Source organism: Alosa sapidissima, chromosome 10 (genome assembly GCF_018492685.1).
Source record: "Alosa sapidissima isolate fAloSap1 chromosome 10, fAloSap1.pri, whole genome shotgun sequence".
NCBI lineage: Eukaryota > Metazoa > Chordata > Actinopteri > Clupeiformes > Clupeidae > Alosa > Alosa sapidissima.
In genome coordinates this window covers 30,024,090-30,029,879 of record NC_055966.1, presented here as the reverse complement: position 1 = coordinate 30,029,879, position 5,790 = coordinate 30,024,090, and positions in this window count along the sequence as shown.

Below are 5,790 nucleotides of genomic sequence, written 5' to 3'. Positions count from 1 at the left end.
TCTCTCTCTCCCTCCCCTCTCTCTCCCTCTCATGCTCTCTGGCCTGCATGTTTGTGCAGAGACGGCTCGCCCTCGCTCGTCTGAGGTTGGCTCTGCTGCTCTGGTGACCGCTGGTGAGAGCCAGCCTGGTAAGAGGCAGGGGGATCGGGGCCCCTGTGCAGCAGTGAGCCGAGGCCTTTGCTCTGGCGGATGGAAAGGGGAGCTGGCTGTTTGCATATGCACAGGCATTGGGGGAGTGAGAGCAAGGACGCAGTGAACGATAGGGAGTGACAGTAAGCATACTGAATAGCAGTCATATTTGGACGCCGCACAGTGTGGTCAGTTTGTAAAAGGCTCCCCAGAGAAAGGTTTTTTTTTGTGATTGTGACCTTTGATGAATAGATTTGAATGTAAACATCCCACAAATCATTGCAATATTTAAAAAAAAAAAATAATTTGATTGAAAACATTATAATTGTGCCTACACATTGCTGTTGGCACTGCAACGTTAAAAAATTAAAAACCGGGCGCATGCTCTCCAATGGTTTTCCTGTATTTTTCACATAATTGTTATTAACACAATGGCGACGGAGAAGCAGAAGGCTGGAGAAGCACACAGCGTCAGGCTATTGATCCATGTCCATCACAACAGAGGAAAAAAAAAAACGGGTTTGGGGGCTACACAATTCCGACCGGACAACCGCGATCGATAGGATACTCTATCAGGCGTTTCCATGGAAACGCTCGGAACAAGGACAGAGGCAGCAGTTTATTTACACCTGTCTTCGTCGCCCAGCCAGTTCGGGGGAATAGCAGTCAAACAAATGAACGTGGCTCACATTCAGATCACACATCCCACGTTGCACTGTGACATGTACAAAGCCAACTGTCCCTTTTTTTGTGTAAAATTCCATGTTATCTCACTTTTCTAATCTGGTCTCAAAATGTATGTGTGTGTGTGTGTGTGGGGGCGGGTTCTTTCATTTTGCGCTGACCTCAATTTGCAGGTCAAGCAAACGTGATCAATGTGGCGGCCATTAGCTCATCATGAGGCTCAGAGTCGGGTCAGACGAGGGAGAGAGAGAGGAGCCTCGCTAAAATAATGGCTCCGGTTCCCCTCCGTGTCAGAATGAAAGATAAGACCGCGGCTCCAGAGGCCGAGAACTTGGAGCCAGAGACGAAGGTCCTAGGGTGACCCTGAAGTTCAAGGCCAGCCAAATCCCAAACATCGACCATCAGCCTCTGAGCAACCTCAAGATGTACACTGCAAAGTCTAACTGTCTGTAAAAGGCACTGAATTACAGCCCTGACCCTAATTCCTGCAACAGACAAAAAATATACATGCTTGTTGATTTGTATAGTACAATGAATGGAAACCACCAGCCGCAGGACTGTGGTCTACACTGGGAGAGTTTACTTCTGGAAGCTTCTCTCGACAGAGGCACGCGCACAGCCACAGACATGAGAGGCTGGGGACACCTTGAGGACACACAGTGCTACCCCACACCACAGCTGGCATGTGTGCACTGACATGCCCTGCTGCTGGTCATGGGCATATCCGACAAATCACAGCTTTGTGTGTGTGTGTGGGTGTGGGTGAGCAACTGTGTGTGTGTGTGTGTGTGTGTGTGTGTGTGTGTGTGTGTTCACCGCGTTCTCTCTGACAGACCTGTGTCCATCTCCAGCTACCCTCACAACAGATCTGCCGTCTTGTTGACCTCTCCCCCTTTTCCTCTGAAACCTCTGAAAATGGAGGTAGAGACCCTCCCTCTCTTCCTTTCCCTTTCCCTCTCTCTGTCCTCCCTCCCGCCAATCAACCCAGCTCAGCCGTGGCCTGCACCCCCCCCCCCCCTCCCGCCCCACCACACCCCCTGCGCCCCCCCCCCCCAATCCCTCTCCTCCCCCCCCCCCCCCCATCCCTCTCCTCTCCCCTGCTCTCCCCTGCTCTCCCCACCTTATGCCGATCAATGACAGTTTCGTGTGGCTCCTCTGGCCCCGCAGTGACGTCTGTCCTATTGATTTATCGACACCACTCCAGGCAAACCAACCCAAACCTCCACCCCCACCCCCACCCAGTCACAGTGGGCAGCCCAGCTCCAGCCATGCAGGCACACTCCGCTCTCCTGCCCCCCCCCCCCCCCCCCCCCCACCCCCCTCTGCCCCATGCTGTGCTTACAGTGAGTGGTGACGGTGGAGGCCAGGCACAACCTCCCACCGGGCGACCGTGGAGCTGAAAGCAGCAGCGCTGCATGGCCATGAGGCACAACCTGTGTCAGCGTGGGATTCCTGCTCCGGGGGTGAAAGAAGGGGGAATGGAACGGCAACATGCAGCATTTTCCTGATTTTTTGACACAGGAAGCCCTGTTCTCTGTGTGCCTCCTAACTCTTCCTCTCTCTCTCTCTCTCTCTCTCTCTCTCTCTCTCTCGTTCTTGATTCAGTTCAGTGATCCCCACACTGTTTTTTTTGTTTTGTTGCCTCCTCTGGTTAAAAGGTTGGGCTGTCGCGCCTCCACGCTTCACCCTGGTGGCTATTTGTGCTCATCTGCTCTGCACCATCACTCCTCCACCCCCACCCCCTAGGTCTCTCTCTCTCTCTCTCTCTCTCCCACTCTCTCTCTCTCTCTCTCTCCCACTCTCTCTCTCTCTCTCTCCCATTCTCTATCTCTCTCTCTTCCACTCTCTCTCTCTCACTCTCTCTCCCTCTCTCTCCCTCCCTCTCTCTCTCTCTCTCTCTCTCTCTCTTCCCCTCTGTCTGCACGCACTGACCAGTGAAAGGCCACTGGAAGGGAGGGTTGAAGGGTGGGGGTTAGGGGTGGGGGTTGAGGTCGTTGGGGGTTTTGGGGTTGGGTTTGGGGGTAGCAGAAGAGGGCAGCTGGACACTCTCTGTGGCCTGGGCCCCCCCTCGGGGAGGAGGAGGAGGAGGAGAAGGAGGAGGAGGAGGAGGAGAAGATCTCCATTAGCACGGCTCCTCCTGGCAGCTGGCTCAAAACAAGGGATTGTATATCAGTGACCTGTCCACAGTGTCCAGCTGGGGGGTCACTTCCCCTGCCCACCCTTCGGCCACGTGCTGGACAGCCATCTGTGTCCAGGCCAGGGCACTGACTGTCTCCCCTCTCCCCCTCACTGGCCAGAGGACGGCTGACCCAAAGAGAATGACACTTACTTAATCCTGCAGCAGTTTGTGAGGGACACAACACCTGCTCCAGAGGATTGAGTCTGTGTGTGTGTGTTGGGGGGTGGTCACTGTGTGCTTGTGTGTGTGTGGGGGGTGGATAAGTGGGTTTACAGGTCATTTGGTCATTTTGATGAGAGGACTGGGGGGAAGGGTTATAAAGAGACTAAACTGTTCATGTGGTCAGTTTGATGACCATTTCTACAATCAGTATTTTGGACAAACACACACACACACACACACACACACACACACACACACACACACACACACACACACACACACACACACACATTGTGATGCATCATTTTGAGTATGCTGCCTTTCTCCTCTCAGTCAGTTGCCATCCAGAAGCTCTATGTTCTAATCTGATGACAATGTCTTTAGCCAGATCTTGACTTTTGCCGACGCATGGGGAGAATCCCCAACCTTAGCACAGATGGGTTCCCCCCGCAGCTCCAAAGCTCTGCTTTAACCCTTCTTTTCAACACTGCTGGGCCTGATCAGGGGTGCAGATTATCACCCGTCCTCTGGTCATGGTTGCTCCGTCCATTTCCGCACCCCCCCCCCCTCCTCTTTCATCTGCCATCCATCCCCAGCCTTCTGTCTTAAACTGTTTAAGGTGATTGCATCTTGCCCATCCTCCCTATTGGTCAGCACAGATCAAAGGTGGTTGACCTTTGGCTGATTATAGTGGGCGAGCGAGCACCCCAGTATCCCCATCCTAGAGTAGGGTCCAGCAGAATAAAATAAACAACAAGGACAGCTCCTTTATGCACTAATATGTCATGGAAGGTATATTTCTTGTATGAAAAAAAAAAATGCCATGTGTATTTTAAAGTGTATGCACCTCTCATAGTGATGTTTAAACGTCCATTGTTAAGTCTCCGAGGCCATAGAGGGATTAAGCTTTTCTCAGATCCTCATTTGATTTTCAATGGAGACCGCTTGACCCAATGCCAGCCCGTGCCTCTGTGTGTTTTAAACTGTGTTCTTATACAGCCGGCCATTGCACAAGACTAACAATGCTAACACCTTGTGTCCACTAACAATGCTAACACCTTGTGTCCGCTAACAATGCTAACACTTTGTGTCCACTGAGTTAACCAATTAGACTTTCAGATCATAGCTGATGCATATACGGTTATTGTTGTGAGGTGAGGATAGCTCCTAGGTGGTTGTCATTCACATACTAATGCATGGTGGGTCTTAGTATCTGTGACAGTGGACCAAGCGCATTACTCAATTAAACAATATTTTATGATTATATACTTCTCAAAAAAATTAAGGGAACACTTCAATAATACACTGGATCGGTACTCTGACACTGTTTGGTTCTGAGCACAAGTAAAACTTCTGAGGCGAGTGTTTTATTTTGCAACAACTCTCAGACACTCTGTGAATGTAGTTTGAGAATGGAGAAAAGGGTGAAAGTTTAAAACAATTTTACAGTTTTAACAATTGTGGAAAACTGTAAGTGTTTCCTTAATTTTTGTTGAGCAGTATATTTTAAAATGTCTTATATGTTAATATTTTATGATACCCTATATTGATTTTAGAATTTTTTCTGAAGCAACTGTCTGGACTGGACTGGGCTGCTTCTGTTGACTGAGGGGCCAGATAAAAAAAGAGAGCATATCATATTTGACCAGGGACAGCATATTTTTTTTTCCACGATAGCCCCTGGTCCCTGACCTCTGAACCAGGCAACCGTTGCTAGGTGACCACAACATCCAAGATGGAGGCTGGGATGATGGAGAGTGACAGGCGAGAGGGGGTCAGTGGGATCAGTGGTCATTCTAAACCCCTGAGGGGAATGCACTCACAAATGTAAAACACGGTCATATGATATAACACCATTTCTGAAACCATCGCAGGAATATGATACCTCGGCTCTTGCTCTAAGGGTTGCGTGCACAGGTCTGTCTGTGCACTGTGTGGGGGGTGCATGTGCATGCCTTATGCATTAGGATGCCTTATCATGAAAGATTTTAAGTAATTAAGGCTCATGTCTCATCATCAAAATCATACCGAACTAAACAAGTACATTTTGATATTAAAGGATAATTCCAGTATTTAGCACTTTGAGACCCTTTTCTGGTTTATTTTGGATAACCTAATGGATGGATGGTGCTAAATACCGGAATTATCCTTTTTTTGCACTTGTATCTCCATCTCAGTAGCTGAAATTCATATTTCTGTCTGTGCTTGTGTGTGTATGTGCGTGTGTGTGTGTGTGTGTGTGTGTGTATTGGGGGTTGACTGTGGGTGCATTTCACTGGGCTATGTGGGCTACAGGGAAACAAACAGAGACCTATGCCACTACGATGCTGCGCTAAAGTTAGGCAAAGGAAGCACAGGCAATGCTAGAGGTTCAGAGGGTGTGTGGATCGGCTTGTGTTTGTGTGTGTGTGTATGTGTGTAAATTCCTACGATGCCAATAAAGTCCTGAGGTCTAAGAGAGAGAGAGAGAAAGAGAGAGATATAGAGAGAAAGAGAGAGAGAGAGAGAGAGAGAGATGCCTCGGCCATTTCTGCATGGGGCTCTCTCTCCCTTCATCCTTTGCCATGTCTCTCAAGTCGGTCTCTGTGGATACACAGCCATTTGTTGTGCTTGTCCATACCCTGGGGTGTGGAGCA